At 44.2% G+C, this 21,059-nt stretch overlaps 1 protein-coding gene across 5 annotated transcripts in view; it reads right to left on the bottom strand.

The window, feature by feature from the left end:
- Positions 1 to 21,059, bottom strand: part of LOC138745756 (uncharacterized) — a 404,057-nt gene that overhangs the window by 103,204 nt on the left and 279,794 nt on the right. For 2 of the 5 annotated variants that reach the window (XR_011346486.1, XM_069903034.1), the window contains exon 1: positions 9,936 to 10,094. The exons of 1 other annotated variant lie outside the window; for it this stretch is intronic. The gene's annotated coding sequence lies outside the window, so the exon portion shown is untranslated. Of the gene's footprint in view, positions 1 to 9,817; positions 10,095 to 21,059 lie in introns of those variants that run through there. 2 more of the 5 variants (XM_069903032.1, XM_069903033.1) reach the window with 2 other exon arrangements.

Genomic DNA, 21,059 nt, shown 5'->3' with positions numbered 1-21,059 from the left:
GGTTTGGATATCTAATGTATTCACTTCTCCACCCCACCACCACTTTTCTTTAATCTTAATGGTTGAACCTTATCATGTTGGTTTAATTCTACTATTTTATTAATATCCTGCCTTTCCTTTTGGGAGGGAATAGTTATCACAGGAGCTTTGCACCTAGATCTGTATTATTTTTCTTTTATACTTTTTTCTCTTCTCACTTTTATGTACAGTACAACATTTATTTTTTTATTCCATTTTCATAATTGAAAGTATCATTTGGATAGGATTCTATTATTATATTGAACTGTATACAAAACTATAAATATATTTTTTTAAAAACTGAAATGTTTCACTGCGAGATAGATAGCTAAGAGTTCTTGCCCAAATGTACCATATTTTCCTGAGCTGGTGACCACTTGGCTGGAACAAAAAATGCCAAAGTTTCCAATTGCCCACAGACTCATTGTTCGAACACTGGTCACACAGCACTGACAGATGCATCTGTGGTAAGAAAGCAAGGCCTTGGGCATTTGATGTACAACCTTAGTGGCATTTGTAAGAACAGTGTTCACATCATGGAAAGCATACACAGCATTGTCTTTCAAAGTTAAGTTCTTTTTGAAACAGACATAAGATCCTTTGAGTCATTCAGCAAGAGGTAATAGAGATGCTGTGGCATTCACCAGGGAACAGCAATAAAAATTCCTCATACCTAAAAACCATCACAACTGGCCAACCATAACGGGGGGAGGAAATTCTCAAAATTCACGTACTTCCCATTCATCAGGCAAAATACCATGTTGCATAACTCTAGGCCTCAAAATTACAAGATCAGAAGCACCAGAAACAATTTCCTGGGATTGATCACGATGCCGCATTCCTCAAGCCTTGGAAACGATGAGATAAGGTGGCTCTTGTGCTCCGCTTCATCCACACTTACAACCAGAATCTAATTGATGAACACAAGCACCAAACAAACCCAAGGCCAGTGAGTTCGTGGTCCATGAACCACTGGAATGTCTGAGCTGCATTCCATGGACCGAATGGTATTCTCAGAAACTCAAACATGCCGAATGGGAGCATCACTGCTCTCTTTGAAACATCCGGAGACTCAAATGGAATCTAATAATAAGCACGTTCTAGATCTATTTTAGCAAATGCATATTTGCCGTGGAGGTTTGCTGAGAAGTCTTGTAAACTTGGAATATTGTATCAGTCAGGCACGGTGGAATTGTTCACGGTACCATCATCTCTGCAATGCCGCCAATCCCTAGTTTTTTTCAGAACGATATGCAACTGTGAATCCCAGCTGCTGTCAGATCTGTGGACTACGCCCAACTCTTGCCAATCCAATCTTGCGATTTTAAGATAATCTGGGGTATTACGAGTCTGTGTCTCAGACCCTGTCTTTATATGGTGGCTTATTGCATGTCTGTACACCGTTACGATGGGGTCACGAGGCGAGGAAAACACTTGAGCAAGGCTTGGAAAGGCAGGAATCAGATTGAAGGCTTGTCAGGCAGCAGATGGCATTGGAAGGACAACAAATGCAGCTCACTTCCATTCAAGAGCTGCAGTCCACACAACGTTTTTTCAAATACATCACGGAAAAATGTGACAAGAAATCCACTCCCAAAATGGAATTTGCCATATTTACAACTGAAAAACCACCCAAAAAATTGCAAGACAGAAATGAAGCACGAGAAACCCTTGGCCATGTTTGAAAAAGAGAATCATTTATAGCTGAAAGAACACATGACATATTAGAAAGACTATGTTCCTCAGGGATTGGAGGGATCGGCACCGATCCAAAGTGACAGATAATTTTGGAATTTTACATAGAGATGGCAAACAAATAACCTACTCCAACAATTGCCTTGAATGTTTCCATTTTTCTCAGTTGCCTTCGATAATCTCTCTCAAATGAGAACAAGATCCCAAGACAAAAGAACAGAACCAGGCCACCAGGTCCATTGAGTCTATTCTGTAAATACACACTGAGCTACTCTACACTCCTTCAAATTTCCAGCCTTTTCCCCATATCCCTTCATGCCCTCACTAACGAGATACTTGTCTATTTCTTGTTTAAATACTCCCAGTGATCTGGCATCCACTGCTGTATGAGGCAGTAAGTTCCACAGCTCCATGACACTGGTGAAAGAAGTTCTTCCCAATCCCTGTTTTATATGGATAACCTCTAATTTTCTTGTCCTCGATTCACCCACCGAGGGAAACATCTTACCCGCATCCACCCTATCTAAACCTTTCAAAATACAAAATGTCTCCATGAGCTTTCTTCTTTAATTTCCGATACCCCAATGAATACAACCCTAGAGCTGTCAAACACTCCTTGTACATTATATTTTGCATTCTGGGAATCATCCTCGTCATTCTCCTCTGCACCCTCTCCAAAAACATCACATCCTTTCTCAGATAGGGGGCCCAAATCTGCACCCAGTACTCGAAATGAGGTCTCACCAGTGCCCCATAGAACCTCATCAACACCTCTTTACTCTTCTACACTATTCATCTTGAAATGAATGCCAACATAGCATTTGCTTTCTTCATGACCAATTTCACCTGGTCATTAACTTTTAGGTTTCCTTGCACAAGGACACCCAGGTCCCTTTGCACATCCAAGGTCTGAATTTTCATCCCATCCAAATAGTATGCTTCCTGTTTATTTCCACTGCCAAAATGTACAACTGTACATTTCTCGATGTTAAATCTCATCTGCCATAATTTTGCCCAGTTTCCTAATCTGTTTATATCCTTATGCAACTTTACGGTTTCTACACTTCCTACTCTGTCCCCTATCTTGGTGACCTCCATAAATTTGGCCACAAAACCATTTAAACCACAATCCAAATCATTAATTTATATTTCCTTGGAATATATCTATCCTGCATTCCTTTTATTACGGCCACATGCCATTCTAGAATCGATCATTACTGAACCTGAACATGTTGAAAGTGATAAACATCTTCTAATAAATGTTCTGTGTTTAATTTTTAAAAATCTTGTTGTGGTTCCTCTTTGGAAGCTGAATTCACAAAATTTTCCAAATATTTTTTCAGAAATAATTCTATGGTACAGAGGATTACTAATCTTTCCTCGAGGTTAAAAGTTGCATTTTGTTTTTCTTGTCTCAACTGAACATTGTACAAGGTGAAGGCTGATTAAAATGGATTCAGTAATGATGTCCTTCAAATTTTGGAAGATTGAGAGGGGATCTCATAGAGACATATAAAATTCTGGCAGGACTGGACAGAATGGATGCAGATGGGATGTTTCCAAGGATGGGAAAATCCAGAACCCGGGGCCATGGTTTGAGGATAATAGGCAAACCATTTAGGACCAAGATGAGGAGGAATTTCTTTACCCAGAGGGTGGTGAATCTGTGGAATTCATTGCCACAGAGGGCAGTAGAGGCAGGTTCATTAAATATATTTAAGAGGGAATTAGATTTATTTCTTCAGTATAAGGGTATTAAAGGTTACGGAGAGAAGGCGGGGACGAGGTACTGAACTTTAAGATCAGCCATAATCTCGTTGAATGGCGGAGCAGGCTCGAAGGGTCGAATGACCTACTCCTGCTCCTATCTTCCATGTTTCTATAATAAACTGCTGTTTCTACAGGGAATTAACTCATGGAAATGTTCTAAATACATTCATTGGAGATAGACCTCTGTGAAAATTTTACTGCCCATCGGCAACAATCCTTGAAAAGAGATGAATCATCACCCAACAGAGCAGCCTAGGAATAGGCCATTTGGTGAACAATATCTGTGGTGACCATGATGCTCATTTAAATTAATCCCATCTGTCAGCACATGGTCCATACACATCACCCATTCCTTCTTGTTCATGTGCCCAACCAAATGCCTCTTAAATAATGGCGATTTCCCCACTATCCTGGCAGCGTGGGCCATACCCCCACCGCACTGTGCAAAAACCTGCCTCACTTTTCTCCTTTTCCCCCTCTCATGTTCAATATAGGCATCGTAGTTTTTTACATCTCCCACGGGGGAAGGAGAAGAAGAAATCTACCTTCTCCAGGACTACAATAATTGGATACATTTCAACCAGGCCATCACTCAGCTTCCAATGCTCCAGAGAAAACTATCCAAATTTGTCCAATCACTCCTCAGAGCCAATGCTCTATCCCAAGCAGCCCCCTGATAAACTCCTTTTGTCATGCAGCAACTAGAATTGCAGAAAACACTCAAAATGTGACCTAACCACATTTATACTTCATGCCCTGCTCAATGAAGAAAAATTTCTTTAACGCTCTACACTTGTGTTGCCACTTTCAAGGAGCTCGCGCTTGCACCCCAAGATCGCTCATTGCAACACTACTACAAGTCCTCTCAAAGTGCAAGGCACTTGTCCTGATTAAACTCCATCTGCCATTTCTCTGCCCACATTTATAAGTCATCTGGTTTGGAAGGGAAAATATGAGGGGAACTGAGTGGATCAACAGGACAGAGAGAAAACCTGGGGGGGTGTGGGCTGGTTACATGAACTTGGACAATTCCTTATTCATACCATCGATTCACAAATTCAATAAGAGATGGTTCCTTTGTATTTGACCTCACCCAGACAATGGAGGAGGCAGAAGACAAAGGTCAGTGTGGGAATGGAATAGAACTTAAAACAGCTTGCGACCATGAGCCAAGATGGCCATTGTGATCCAAGTGGAGGCACTCAGCCAATCTGTCATTTACTCTGGATTGGGTTTCCTGCCACAGAGTGCAAGGACATGGTTGGAGGAGGTAATTGTGAAACATTACCCTGCATGAGAATCCCTGGATGGTGGTAACTGATGTAGATTGCAGGAGAAAATGCCTGAGGACTGGGAGGAATTAGTAATCTGTAATTATTTGAAAGATCTTACTGCAAGATTCATCACCAATGAGTAGGAAAGCAGCTTCACTCTATTCTCCCTCTCAGAAAGATTTAGTTGATAAACAAAACAATCTTTCAGCACAGCCAGGGGCAAAAGGGCTCTTAATTTAGTCTTGCAATCAAAAGACTTTGAAGATACCCACCATAAAAGACTCAAAATTCAATTCTAGATTCACTTCTGGTGGAAGTATGAGAGCCAGTGGCTTGCTTAATCAGATTAGCCTTATTCTGAGTTTCCATTTTGACTTTCACACCATCAAATGCAAGCCCCGGTTTTTGATCCCCAAGTATTTTTTATCCTTACCCACTTTGCAACCACACCTACCTGAAATTGGAACAAAAAACAGCTAATTTTAACATGTATAAATCATATACAAAATAATTTACCCACATTTTCACATCACTGTAGCCACTGGGGGATAACTTGTGCCCATCAGGAAACTTCACCAGCCACTAAAGGGTGATATTTACCTTGGTGTTAATGACTCTGTTCCAGTGTTATTTTCAGACATAATGACATCTTCAACATGCACAATATTTCTTTTTTTACTGACCAGAACTATAAAGCATTGTGTAAAAATGTGAAAAGCTCAAATCAACCAGGAGATACAAACTTCTGACTGCAATGTTGTTGTGCAAATTTGCTACATTATTGAAGTCTCACAGAGCTTACTGTCATGATAATGAATATGTATGAGATGTACCAGAAGTCACGTGGTATGAGAGGGAGATAAGAGCACAAGCAGGAGAACAAAGGAAACTGGAAGATAAAGACACTGAGAAGTTTACCTGATAAAACTTGTGTTTGATGTTTTATTAACTTCACATTTCGGGCCACAAATGTGACATTGGCGATGAGGATGGGATCCGAACCCACGCGTGCACAGCACGAGATGAGGACCTGTTACATTATACTCAGACAATGGTCCACAATTCATTTCAGAGACATTTGCGGAATACATGAGGACCACAGGTATCCACCATCATAAAGTAACTCCGAAATGGCCGCAAGCCAACGGAGAAGTAGAGAGACAAAATCAGTCCATTGAAAAATGATTGAGGATTGCACAGGCAGAAGGACAAAATTGGCGAGAAGCATTGCTATCTTATGTGGCTGTCTATCGAGCAACGACTCATGCAACCACTGGAAAAAGTCCTGCAGAAGCATTTTTTGGGAGAAAAATCCGCACAAAAATGCCAGAAATAAAGGAAATCCGAGACGACCAGGAGATGAGGGACCACGATGCTGAAAAGAAAGGTGCAGCAAAGCTGTAAACAGATTTGAAACGTGGAGCTAAGTACTCAGTCATCATGCCAGGAGATAATGTTCTAGTGAGGCATGAAACTGGTGGTAAGCTAGACACACCTTATTACCATCAACCCTATACTGTTGTATCCAGAAGTGGCAGTATGGTGACAGTCAAGTCTCCGACTGGAGTCCTGTATAAGAGAAATGTATCAGGTGTAAAAAAGTACCAGTCCAGAGATACATCGAGCGAAGAGGTTGAAAGGCCAATACGAGATGCTGAAACTGAGAGACCTGATGATGTTCCAGAGGCAGTTATCAGCACTCCTGATGAAGTGACTAGAGCGCCAGAAACACCTGAAGCTGTGGCGAGCAGTATTTCCGACGCTGAGAGTGAACAACCGAGAAGCGACGACAATATCGCAGGCAGGCCGAAACGAAACCGGAAAGCGCCCAAACGATACGAATACTTTGTGCCATAGTTTTAATTAGAACTTTGGGACAGTATTTTAATCTTATATCATAAAGTGCATCTATGAGTGCTGTAGGAAGTAAACTTTATGTAGTTGAGTTATAGTATTACCATTAGTTACGATGTTTGTATGTTTCCGAGGGATATTGGTAAGTGAAGGTAAAGTTTATTTCTGATTAAAGGAGGGATGTCATGATAATGAATATGTATGAGATGTACCGGAAGTCACGTGGTATGAGAGGGAGATAAGAACACAAGCAGGAGAACAAAGGAAACTGGAAGATAAAGACACTGAGAAGTTTACGTGATAAAACTTGTGCTTGATGTTTTATTAACTTCACATTTCGGGCCACAAATGTGACACTTACAACAGATATTCAAAATCAAGCAATAACAGAAATAACAGAATATTACAGCCCGGTACAAGCCCTTTGGCCCACGATGTTGTGATGATCTTGATATTTCTAACAAAAAAATAATACCCTGTAGGAGCTACTGCGATAGATGCTACTAAATAAAGGCAAATACATACAAAGGTTGTCAACTCAAGACTGGTTTATTGCAGACATACACAGACCTTTTATTCCCTCCCTGTCAATGAGAATATTAGTGAACACCTTCCGGTACACAGGACCAGCAGGTTAAAGCTACGAGCCATTAGTGCCCCGTGCCTTTAGGCAGGGGCTTCATCTGATACACTCACTGTACTTTGGTGCCCAGCACTGTTAGCCCGCGACGTGTCAGGTAAGTCTGTGAACTGATGGTGGTAGTTCGTAATATCGCGCTGTGCTTCCTCTACAACCCTGTTTTTATTTCACCTATGCATGCCTGTCTAAGAGTCTCTTAAATGCTCCTTACATGATATTGTAATGAATAAATATATTTGAAGAATTTGGTAATATTTGGGATTTTGGTAAGATTTAGAGTAGGTTACATACATACACACACACATACATTTTAAAACATCTTATTTGAAAGACTGAAGAAATATTGAAGATCTCTGGAGAATGTTATGCACATTCACAAGTAGGTGTTAATTGAACTGATGTTATAAAATGAATGACCATTGTTTGGAAATGGAGCCAGGATGGCTACAAGTGCCTTTCTGTAGGGTGCTTCCAGGAAAGTCACTTCTCGGTTTTGTTTATCTAACACTAGGTTAAGCAGAAGAAAGAATTCCTGTTGTTTGGAATAAGAGGAATGGAACTCTGTAGTAGCTTGCAGAAAGACGTTACCATCTGGAAAACCCTAACAGGGCAAGGTTCATCAGTGAGACACTGAGGTGACTAATGGTGGTAACTCAGTTGTGGAAATCCTGGAACAACAAATCTCTCTCTAAAAACCCTACAAGAACTACCCTGAGCGGTAAACATTTACCTTTTGAGCACCAAATCCTGGTGAAATGTATACACATTCCATTCTGTGCACAGCAGAATTGCCTGCATCCAGAGAACTTGGAAAAAGGAGAAGTGAGATTGAACTATGAACCAAATAACTTTTCTTAAATTTAAACACATTACAAACATGTGCACTTAGAATTAAAAGGGGATTAATTGGGGTTTGTTAAGTATAGAGTTAAGTTAAAGTTTGATTCTATTTTCATGATTAAATTTGATTAAAAATAACTTCTGTTTTAAAAACCACTTGTCTTGGTGAATGTCTCTTGCTGCTGGGTTTTGGGATCCTTTGGGCTCTTAACAATATCTGTTTGGATAATGATATTGGGCCTGTTCAAAGTAGGAAATGGCTTCTACCAGCAGGAATTTCTATTTGATAAAAAAAAATATTGATAGATGGCTGGCCACATACGTTTCCTAAAAATTAATACCCTCTCCCTCCCTAAACCACATTCAGCCCCGTGACATCTTTCTACGTTGCATTACTGGGACCACCAAGGACCTGACCCATTTCCCATCTCTCATTGCAATGCCAATATGGCAGCTGCCATAAGAACTGACAAATCACATTTTAATTCAGCAAGTAACATGAAGGTTATCCTGACATCCTGCTTAAAAGGAAGGGTCAACAAACCTTCCTAATTTTGTCACTTCATTTTTATTTTGATTCCCATGGGGCATTAGCAATAACTGTCCTATCATAATTTGGCTCACCAAATTCTTCACTAGGAAGAATAAAAGTGAATAAAACATTGAAAGAATTTTCCCCTAATCAATGCTGAGATTGTAGCGCACCAGGCGACCGGGCAAGCATAAAAGGCCAAATCACTGCAACACTTGGACAGTCCAAGATGGCACAGAGACCCCTTTACCACTGAGAAGGAGCCTGGGCCTAGCACCATGTGCGGGCTGAGATGCCCTTGACTTCTGCGTAGCGACCAGCCAGCTGGAGAGTGATGCCACAATGCAATGACGTCACTGCTGGAAGTCAGGGGCACGTCACCAGAAGTGGGTGGGCCAGTGAGCACACGTGGGGAATTTAAATCAGTAAATTCACCTTGTGGGAACGTCTCTTTATTTGGTTGCGCTGCTGCAGCGGATGCTACAAATCGATAACTTCTTACTTGCTGCAACCAAAAAGGTCTGCAAGATACACCAACCGAAATAGAAAACATGACCAGAAATCCCAGAGATCATAAATTCAAAAGGATTGGTGAAATCTTGACTCTGTATTGTTAACACCAAAGTCCCTATATTTTTAAGGCATTTGGACAAGTAACTGAGAAACATTGCATTTTAAAAACATGGTACGTCAACTTTATAAAAATAACATCTAACTTGATGAAGAATGTGATACTACAACAGGAAAAACGGATGGAATCAGACACATTCTATGAGCATTGGGAAGCAAAGAAAAATGAATTGGTTTTCCATCCCTTCCGAAGCGACCCAATGACACCGACAGGTCCTCCCCGACCTGCGACCGTAGTGGAGTCCAAAGGTCCCACAATGGTCGCTTCGGGGTGGGGGAGGGTCCACGATAGTCGCAAGTCGAGGTTTTGACCCCGTGCGAAGAGCCGTGAAGCCTTAGAGCCTATTTTTAAAAATCAAATGATTTGACAAAGGAGAACAGAGACACAGGGCACAAAAGACCCAAAATGTCCGGATTGACTTTGTGACTCAGGATCCATTGGATGGGGGCAGCCATCTTAATTTCTGTGCGCATGCGCCAGTCATCAGTTGGCGCTTGCGCAAATGTTTCGCTTCGTCGCCCTCAATCGGCACATGCGTATCTGCAACATATGCGCGAACTCACCACGCATGCGCCAACCAGACTTGCCAATCTCCTGCCCCCGCCAACTCCCGCTGCAAGTTACCCCGCGGCCTCCAGCCTCGCCCTGTCGGCGTCATCAGGCCTCGCACCCCGCCGGTACCGGCGCTCCCGGGTGGGTCCCACCGGGCTGCTGGTCGCCCGTTTTCCCTGGACCGCGCAGCTGAGGATCCCGGCGCCGCCGCCAATTTCTTCCCGTTGGGCAAGCGGGGACGCGACGGACCCTGAGCAGACGATGTCGCCGCAAACGTCCCGCCTCCTCACAGCACGAGCCAATCAGCCCGCGAATCCGCCTATCAATCCAACCCGATTTCAGCGTCCAATCAAGTAGCGGCCTCACCGAATCAGCCCATTGACTCGTGCAACGGAAGCAACCAATCAGCGAGCGATCGAACACAAAGGCGCACCCACTCAGCATCGCAAGACAGAAGACAGGCAGTCGAAAGAGCAGGAGACCCTTCAGCCCTTCCATTTCCAGCTACCCCAACAACTCAATCAAATCCTTAGATTTCATAGGATCACTTTGTCTTGGCTCCAAGATTCCTCTGATCTCAAGAAATACATTGTACCCCAACTACAAGGGAGACTATTTATTCTCAATCTTTCCTCCAAATTTATTAACGCTTCCAATTTAATGTCTGTTAATTTTTTCAAAGTATCTGCATCTACGTTAAATGCATGTGATCCCTCTACGAATGTGTCCGCCAATAAACTCATCACAAGTCCATGGATCCCAATTTCAAATGAACCTTCAATAGGGTAGAGAATTCCAAGGATATTTCATTTTCATTTAAGACATTTCTTAAAGTCTAAGCAGCCGATCGGTTATTGGGAAATTGTGACACTTGGTGTTCGGCTCCTTTGCATTATCGTCTCTCGATCCGTGCTGCTGTGTCCTCTCATAATGTTGTAAGGTCATCTCCCTTTTTTCCAATGACAAAGAGATCCATATTCAAACTTTCCTCCTATCACCCGGTTAAAACATCCCAGAAACAAATTTGACAGTATGTGTGCACTTCTCATTCTTCATATAAGGAAACTTGACACGTGACTCCCGATGTGAAATTGGAGTGTTCGCGCTACTGTGAAGGGTGGAAAGGAGGACACACACTCAAGCAATCAAAGTTAAAGATGCTTCATTACACTGATAGCTCTACTTCTATTCTCTCCCCGCTACTGTCGACAGGAGTGATGTCACATTTGCGCCGGCCTCCGATTGGTCAATATTCCTGTCCTTGTTGATTCCTTCCGTGCGGGTTGTCCCCTGGGATGAAAGTTGTTGGTCCCCGTGGACTCTGTGCAGTCACCACGTATGTCAGCCATCTTGTGTATAGGGTGGATTCCCAGTTAGCATGATCCCCCACCTCCCCAGAACCAGTGATTGGAGCACTGTTCGCTGCTTTCAGTCGCCTATATTTGTGTCGTGGGAGCTGAGTAGAGGCCAGTTTGCTAATGTCCAGATGGAGGGGGGATGAGGTGGATTATGGGGGGATTTCTTTATTCTTTCTTTTATATATACCACATATATTGGTATTTAATTTGTATTATTATTAATTGTGTTAATTTTTTGTGTATTTAATTTATAAATAATATATTTTTTAAATGATCAGAGGTCAATCCACGGGACCTGAAGAGGCCTAGAGCAACACTGGGGACACCCTCTTGCCCCCCACCACCCCAAATATCAATGTGATCCACTATGATCATTGACAAAATCATCGAGGACCCCTTCACCCGGCCAAAAGCATCATCCAGCTATTCCCGTCGGGAAAGAGATTCAGGAATTTCAGAGCCAGTACCTCCAGGCCCAGGAACAGCTGCTTCCTCCAAGCAGGGAGAACGTGGAACGATTGATGAGCTGCTCATACAAATACTCCTCGACTCTGCTATTTATTCAACAATATGGAGTTATTTTTCTGGACGTGCTGCACATGTATCATTTGTCTGTTAGTGTGAGGGCTTGGTTGTGTGTTTACATGTGTTTACCCCAAGAACGCTGTTTCATCAGGTCGTACTTGTGTTATCCAATGGTAATAAATTTGACCTTGTACTTTGGAGCAGGTGCAGAAGAGATTTCCTGGATCGGAGAATGTATCTCATGAAGCAAAGTTGACTGAGTAGGGCTTTTCTCTTCCCTAACCCCCCACCCCACAAAATTGACATTATTCAGAAATTATTTCCAAAGAGGAAGACCGTTGCAAGTCCTTTCTCCTCCTCCTGTTGAATCCAGGTATTCCCTTCACTGCACATTGCTGTATACGTCTCTGTTTCTCTTCATTGCCACCATTTTGATACCGTGTGGTTACTGCCCCTGTGCTGTTGGAGGAGTTCCCCTTGGTCTCAGCATCTCAGTGCCCAGTAATGGGAGGGTTATGATCCATCCCTATAGTGCCTTGGTGTTGGCAACGCCAAGTCTCCGTCCATTCCTCATCATGTACTCCTGCAGCCTGGAATGTGCCAGTCGGCAGCATTCCCTACCCAACATCTCCGCTTGCTGAAAGACTGACAGGTTTTAACATAGAACATGAGAGCACAGTACAAGCAGTTCAGCCCTCGATGTTGTGCCGACTGATGTATTCCTACCAAAATAAAAATAACTAACCCCTTCCTCCCTCATAACCCTCCATTCTTTTTTCATCCATGTGACTCAGAGCCTCTTAAATGCCCCTAAGATTTCTGCCTTCACCACCACCCCAGTTCTTGGGCTCGTCCCATGTGCCTGACCTGGTACGCATACACTGCATCCCCTCCCCTTGTCACCCTCCTGCTCCCCTCACCTTGAGCCAGTAGTGAAGGTGGTTTCTGTTCCAATAGGTGTTGGGGACTTCAACCAGGGAGCAGATCCGAGAGATGAACCCCAAGTGCACCGAATTCAAGTTCCCGCAGATCAAAGTACATCTGTGGGCCAAGGTTAGTGACCCAATGGTGAACTGGAGCTCCAGGGGTGGTCTCCTTCCTCTGGCTCCATCCCCAATACTGTCCCCTGTCACCCACCAGGCCCATCCCCAAAGCCCCCACCTCCCACCAGGCCCGTCCCCAAACCCCGCCCCCTGCTGAGATCGTCCCCAAAGCCTTTGTCCCCCACTGGGCCCGTCCCCAATGCTCCACCCATTGCTTGGACTGTTCCCAGAGCTCCTGACTCGCACCAGGGCCTTCACCCAGCCCCTGTCCCCAAACATGCCCAGCCCAAAGTCCCCATCCCATACCCCCTCACCTATTTGCCTGTACCCAAAAGCCCATCCCCATCAGGTCTGTCCACCCACCAGACCCGTTCCCTCACTGGAACCCTCTCCAATCAATCACCCATCACAACTTCCCCACCCCAGTTCTTGAACCTCCCCATTCTGCCACCCACAGGCCTTGGAATATGAGCTATTCTTGGGACCCCCCAGACAATGGAGATGTGGGCAGGGTAGTGGTCCATCTCCTTACCGGTGGCAGCGTCCCATACCTTCACCAAGCTGGGGAATCCCCTCACCCTTTGCACAGGGATATCTGTCCCATCTGACCCAGTCCTTTCTCTCCCTCCACCTTGGAGAATGTGGCCCAGTTCAGCTGGCTGCTACAGTACACGCTGCCCTTCACCTCTTGCCCCAGGACTCCTGCTCCCACTTGTCCTTCAACGAGCTATGTGACCACAGCCAGGAGCTGCCCCATCCTCATTACTCTGTGGGTGAGTGGGTGGGACATGACGACGGGGTTGTAGGTGGTGGAATTGGCGTAGGAAAGTTTGGGTGAGACCTGGGAAAGAGAGCAGTGATCATCTGGCTGTGATCATTCGGCAAAGATGGTGTGAGGCATTGAAGAGTGAGTTAATGGGCAGTCCCCTGCTGGGTCCATCCCCCACCGGGTCCATCTCCAAAATTCTCCTCCACCACGTCCATACTCAATATTATCCCTCGCCGGGTCCATCTCCAATCACATCCCCACTGGGTCCAACCTGAATACCGTCCCACGCTGGTTCCATCCCCAATCCTGTCTCCGCCGGTTCCATCCAAAATCCCGTCTCCAGACGAGTCCATCCCCAATCCCAACCCCCGCTGGGTCCATCCCCAATCCTGTCCCCGCCGGTTCCATCCAAAATCCCGTCTCCCGATGAGTCCGTCCCCAATCCCGTCGTCTGCTGCATCCATCCCCAATCCATTCCCCCACTGCATCCAACCCCAATACCGTCCCCCGCCAGATCAGACCCCAATACCATCCCCCACTGGATCCATTCCCAATCGCATCCCCACCGGGACCTCCCAACTCCTACCGATTCCGTCCCCAATACAGTTCCCAACTCGGCCTGTCACTAATTATTTTGCCTGGCAGGTCCTCTCACAAACACAATTCCCCACTGGTCCCTCCCCAAAGCCCCTGACCCCCACCAGGTCCATTCCCAAAGCCATTGTCCCCCACTGGCTGGTGTCCAAAGCCCCCGCCTCCCCACTAGACCCATCCTGAAGCCCCAGCCCTCCACTGGGCCTGCCCCAAAGGCCCATTCCCCATCATGTCTGTCCTCCCACTGGACCGATCCTCTCACTAGGCCCATCTCCAATCGATCACGCATCGGACTGCCCCACCCCAGTTACTGAACCTCCCCCTTCCCCCACTAACAGGACTTGGAACCTGCTGCTCCAGGGACCCCCAGACGGTGGAGATGTGGGGAGAGCAGTGGTCCAGTCTCCTTGCCGGTGGCAGCATCCCAGACCTTCACTGAGCTGGGGAATTCCCTGACCCCTGGCACCGGGACATCTGTCCCATCTGAGCCAGTCCTCTCTCTCCCCCCCCCCTGCCCCACACTGGAGGCTGTGCCCCTGTAGCTGGCTGCTACAGTACACACTACCCTTCACCATTTGCCCCAGGACTCCTGCTCTCACTTGTCCTTCAACAAGCTGTGTAACTAAAGCCTGGACCTGCCCCCACCTCATTACCCTTGGCCCTGTGGGTGAGTGGGTGGGACATGACAGGGGGGTTGTAGGTGGTGGAAATGGGGTAAGAAAGTTTGGGTGAGAGCCGGGAAAGAGAGCGATGATCATCTGGCCAGGGAGAAGCATTGGGGACAGAGTCACTGGGCAGGGGTCAGAGCCTCAGGGAAACAAGGGCACTGGAATTTGAAGCAATCACAGCTCATGGAAAGTAGGAGGAAGAACCCTGGGAACCATTGAGAATGGCGAGGTTAGCGTCGCGGTTAGAACAACGCTGTTAAGGGGCCAGCGAGCCGGGTTCAAATTTGACACTGTCAGTGGGGAGTTGTGCGTTTTTCCCATGTCTGCGTGGGTTTCCACTAGTTGCTCCTGGTCCTTCCACCATTTAAAACGTACCGGGGGTTGTAGGTCATTGGTGTAATTGAGTGGTTGTGGCTCATAGGCTGAAAGGGCCTGTTCCCGGGCTGCATGTGTCAATCTAAAATCTCCATCTAAAATGATAGTCCAGCCTGTCATGAATTTTTTAAAGATTCAACTCAAATGACTTGTCCAAATAGACAACTCTGAAACAGTCCTTTCGCTCCTTCTTTTCTGCTGGCCAAGCTGCTTGCAAACAAACCATATCCCTCTCAACCTTTTCATTCCACGGACCCATTCAACTGACATTACATTGTCAACCTGTGGGCCCGTGGGAATAAGTTATTTCCCTGCCTAGCAACCTGATTATGTTCCTCCATAATGGTGAAGTTTTGGAAGTCTGGTTGGCGCATGCGCTGTGGATTTGTTACTTGGAGTTGGGTTCGCGCATGTGCGGCTGATACGCACGTGCCGACTGAGGGCCACTCAGCAAAGTCCTTGTGGAAGCGCCAACTAACAAGTCGCGCATGCGCACTGAAATTAAGGTGGCTGCCCCCAACCGATTGACCCTGAGAAACGGAGTCACAAAATCAATCTGCACATTTTGGGTCGTACGTGCCCTGTGTCTCTGTTCTCGTTTGATTTTAAAAATAGTCTCTAAGACTTCAGGGCTCCACGCACAGGGGCAAATCTCCGACTTGCGTCCATTGTGGGACCTTTCGGGTTTCATTACGGTTGCAAGTCGGGGAGGACCTGTCGGGGGTCATTGGGTCGCTTAGGAAGGGATGGAAAACAAATCTAAAGGAGTTTAGAGATAGTTATTATTTTAATTGCAGGAGTTTAGAAACAGTTATTATTTTAATGTTAGGAGTTCTGAAACAGTTATAGAAGGTAGAAAGAAAAAGCAAGATAAAAGCTAAAATGTTCTTTGTGTAAAATGGCGCATGAAAAACAGCAGAACAGAGTAAACAAGATAACAGAGGAATTTAAGAAATATGCACGTACACACACAAAGAGCTTGTTTAATAGGGGGTGGGGAAAGGAGGTGTGAGAACGGGATAGGAGAAAGTCGGACTCAGTCAAGAGTCAGGTGAATAGGGAAAAGTGCCAAACCAATCCAAGAAGGATAAATGTAGGAAAAATGTAAGGGGAGGTGAATTGAAAAATGTATAAAAACAAAGAAGCTTCCCGCCCTCGGTGTACTTTCCCGAGGTAGGGGGAGAGTACCCAACCTTGCAATGTTGTAAATGTAAATAAATGTTCTTTGTTCTCAACTTTTGTCTCGAGCATATTTTGTGAACGTGAAGCCACTTCTCACAAATCCATTTTTCTTTGTTTCCCAATGCTCATAGAATGAGTCTGATTCTATCAGTTGTTCCTGTTGTAGTATCACATTCTTCATCAAGTTAGATGTTATTTTTTAAAGTTGTGTCACTTGAACAATAATGCTCCAATCCTTCTGATCCTGACGGACCATGTGTTTAAAATGCAATGTTTCTCAGTTACTTGTCCGAATGCCTTAAAAATATAGGGTCTTTGGTGTTAATAATACAGAGTAAAGATTTCACTAATCCTTTTGAATTTATGATCTCTGGGATTTCTCGTCATGTTTTCTATTTAGGTTGGTGTATCATGCAGACCTGTTTGGTTGCAGCAAGTAAGAAGTTATCGCCTTGTAGCATCCACTGTGGCAGCGCTACCACATACTGTTTTAAATTCCCCATGTGTGCTCGCTGGCCCACCCACTTCTGGTGACGTACTCCCCGACTTCCAGCTTTACGTCATTGTGTCGTGTCGTCACTCTCCAGCTGGCTGCCGCTACGTGGAAGTGTAGGGCTCCTCAGCCCATACATGGTGCTAGGAGTGGGCTCCTACTTGTCAGTGAAGGGGAGTCCGTGCCATCTTGGACTATCCGAGTGTGGCAGTGATTTGACCTCTTTTTGCTCACCTGGTCTCTTGGCGCACTACAATCTCAGTGTTTATAAGGGGGAAATTCTTTCAATGTTTCATTCAACTTTATTACAGAATTCTTCCTAGATTATCTGTGTAACATTGAATGTTATGGGTTTTCATGAACAGGGATCATGATTTTACTCATAATTTGGTGAGCCAATGGATGGGACATTTTTTGCTCATGCCCCATGGGAATCGAAATAAAAATGAAGTGACAAAATTTGGAAGGTTTGTTTCCCCTTCTTTTTAAGCAGGATGTCAGGATGATTTTCATCTTGCTTGCTGAATTAAAATGTGATTTGTCAGTTCTTAATGGCAACTGCCATATTGGCATTGCAAGGAGAGATGGGAAATGGGTCAGGGTCTTGGTGGTCCCAGTAATGCAATGTAGAAAGATGTTATGGGGCAGAATGTGGTTTAGGGAGGGAGAGGGTATTAATTTTTAGGAAAAGTATGTGGCCAGCCACCTATCAATATTTTTTTTATCAAATAGAAATTCCTGCTGGTAGAAGCCATTTCCTACTTTGAACAGGCCCAATGTCAATATCCAAGCACATATTGTTACGAGCCCATAGGATCCCAAAACCCAGCAGCAAGAGACATTCACCAAGACAAGTGGTTTTTAAAACAGAAGTTATTTTTAATCAAATTTAAACATGAAATGAGAATGAAACTTTAAATTAACTCTATACTTAACTAACCCAAATGAACCCCCTTCTAATTCTTAGCACACATATTTGTAATGTGTTTAAATTTAAGAAAAGTTATTTGGTTCACAGTTCAATCTCACTTCTCCTGCTTCCAAGTTCTCTGGATGCAGGCAATTCTTCTGCTGTTCACAGAATTGAACGTTTCTAAATTTCACCAGGTTTTGGTTCTCGAAAGGTAAATGCTTCCCACGCAGGAAGGTTCTTGTAGGATTTGGAGAGAGTTATTTGTTATTCCAGGATTTCCACAACTGAGGTACCTTCATTAGTCACCTCAATGTCTGGCTGACGAAACTTGCCCCGTCAGGATTTTCCAGATGGTAACTTCTTTCTGCAAGCTACTACAGAGTTCCATTCCTCTTATTCCAAACAACAGGAGTTCTTTCTTCTGCTTAACCTAGTGTTAGATAAACAAAACCTAGGAGTGAATTTCCTGTAAGCACCCTGCAGAAATGTACTTGTAGCCATCCTGGCTCCATTTCCAAACAATGGTCATTCATTTTATGACATCAGTTTGACTAACACCTACTTGTGAATGAGAATAACATTCTCCAGAGATCTTCAATATTTCTTCAGTCTTTCAAATAAGATGTTTTATAATGTATGTGTGTGTATGTATGTAACCTACTCTAAATCTTACCAAAATCCCAAGTAATACCAAATTCTCCAAATATATTTATCCATTACAATATCACGTAAGGTGCATTTAAGAGACTCTAAGACAGGCATACATAGGTGAAAGAAAAACAGGGTTGTAGCGGACGCACCTCCACCGTCAGTTCACAGACTTACCTGACACTTCGTGGGCTAACAGTGCTAGGCACCAAAGTACAGTGAGTGGATCAGATGAAGCCCCTGCCTAAAGGCACGGGGCACTAAAGGCTCGTAGCTTTAACCTGCTGGTCCTCTGGACCGGATGGAGTTCACTAATGTTCTCATTTTCAGGCAGGGAATAAAAGGTCTGTGTATGTCTGCAATAAACCAGTCTTGAGTTGATAACCTTTGTATGTGTTTGCCTTTATTTAGTAGCATCTACCGCAGTAGCTGCTACATGGTATTATTTTTTTGTTAGAAATATCAAGATCAACACAACATCGTGGGCCGAAGGGCTTGTACCGTGCTGTAATATTCTGTTATTTCTGTTATTGCTTGACTTTGAATATCTGTTGTAAGCTCTGTGAGACTTCAATAATGTAGCAAATGTGCACAGCAACATTGCAGTCAGGAGTTTGTTTCTCCTGGTTGACTTGAGCTTTTCCAATTTTTACACAATGCTTTATAGTTCTGGTCAGTAAGAAAGGAAATATTGTGCATGTTGAAGATGTCATTATGTCTGAAAGTAACACTGGAACAGAGTCATTAACACCCTGTAGTGGGTGGTGCAGTTTCCTGATGGGCACAAGTTATCCCTCAGTGGCGACAGTGATGTGAAAATGTTTGTAAATTATTTTGTATATGATTTATACATGGAAAAATTGGTTGTTGTTTGTTCCAATTTCAGGTAGATGAGGTTGCAAAGTGGGTAAAAATAGAAAATAGTGGGGGAACAAAAACTGGGGCTTGCATTTGATGGTGTGAAAGTCAAAATGGAAACTCAGAATAAGGCTAATCTGATTAAGCAAGCCTCTGGCTCTTATACTTCCACCAGAAGTGAATCTAGAATTGAATTTTGAGTCATTTACGGTGGGTAACTTCAAAGTCTGTTAATTGTAAGACTAAATTAAGAGCCCTTTTTCCCCTGGCTGTGCTGAAACATTGTTTTGTTTATTAACTAAATCTTTCTGAGAGGGAGAATAGACTGAAGCTGCTTTCCTACCCGTTGGTGATGAATCTTGCAGTAGGATCTTTCAACTAATTACAGACTCCTAATTCCTCCCTGTCCTCGGGCATTTTCTCCTGCAATCTGCATCAGTCACCACCATCCAGGGATTCTCATGCAGGGTAAAGTATCACAATCACCTCCTCCAACCCTGTCCGTGCCCTCTGTGGCAGGAAACCCAATGCAGAGTAAATGACAGATTGGCTGAACACCTGTACTTTGATCACAATGGCCATCTTGGCTCATGGTCTCAAGCTGTTTTTAGTTCTATTCCATTCCCACACTGACCTTTGTCTTCTGCCTCCTCCATTGTCAGGGTGAGGTCAAATCCAGAGGAACCATCTCTTATTGCATTTGTGACTCGATAGTATGCATATGGAATTTTCCAAAATCATGTAACCTGCCCACCACCTCCCCACTCCCCAGGTTTCACTCTCTCTCCTGCTGATTCACCCAGTTCCCCTCGTATTCTCCCTTCCAAACCAGATGACTGATAAATGTGGGCAGAGAAATCGCAGATGAAGTTTAATCTGGACAAGTGTCTTGCTCTTCGAGAGGACTTGTCATACTGTTGCAAAGAGGGATCTTGGGGTACAAGCGTGAGCTCCTTGAAAGTGGCAACACAAGTGTAGGGTGTTAAAGAAATTATTCTTCATTGAGCAGGGCATGAAGTATAAATGTGATTAAGCCACATTGTGAGTGTTTCCTGCAATTCTACTTACTGCATGACAAAAGGAATTTATCTGGGAGTTGCTTGGGATAGCGCATTGGGTCTGAGGAGAGGTTGGACAAATTTGGATAGTTTTCTCTGGAGCATTGGAGGCTGAGAGATGACCTGGTTGAAATTTATCCAATTATTGTAGTCCTGGAGAAGATAGATTTCTTCTTTCCCCTGTCCCCGTGGGAGATGTAAAAATACTACGATGCCTATATTGAACATGAGAGGGGAAAAGGAGACAAGTGAGGCAGGGTTTCGCACAGTGCAGTGGGGGTCTGGCCCACATGGCCAGGATAGTGGTGAAATCACCACGATTTAAGAGGCATTTGGTTGGGCACATGAACAAGAGGGAATGGGTGATGTGTTTGGACCATGTGCTGACAGATGGGATAAATTTAAATGAGCATCATGGTCACCACAGACATTGTTCACCAAATGGCCTATTCCTGGGCTGCTCTGTTGGGTGATGATTCATCTCTTTTCAAGGATTGTTGCCGATGGGCAGTAAACTTTTCACAGAGGTCTATCTCCAATGAATGTATTTAGAACATTTCCATGAGTTAATTCCCTGTAGAAACACGAGTTTATCATTCAAGCTGTGAAGCCACAGCAATAATGCAAAGTTTGAAGGCCATCATTACTGAATCCATTTTAATCAGCCTTCACCTTGTACAATGTTCAGTTGAGACAAGAAAATCAAAATGCAAATTTTAACCTCTAGGAAAGATGAGTAATCTTCTGTACCACAGAATTATTGCTGAAA

Source organism: Narcine bancroftii, chromosome 11 (assembly GCF_036971445.1).
Source record: "Narcine bancroftii isolate sNarBan1 chromosome 11, sNarBan1.hap1, whole genome shotgun sequence".
Taxonomy (NCBI): Eukaryota; Metazoa; Chordata; class Chondrichthyes; order Torpediniformes; family Narcinidae; genus Narcine; species Narcine bancroftii.
Note: the sequence above shows the minus strand (reverse complement) of the source record. Positions and strands in the feature narration are given on the sequence as shown.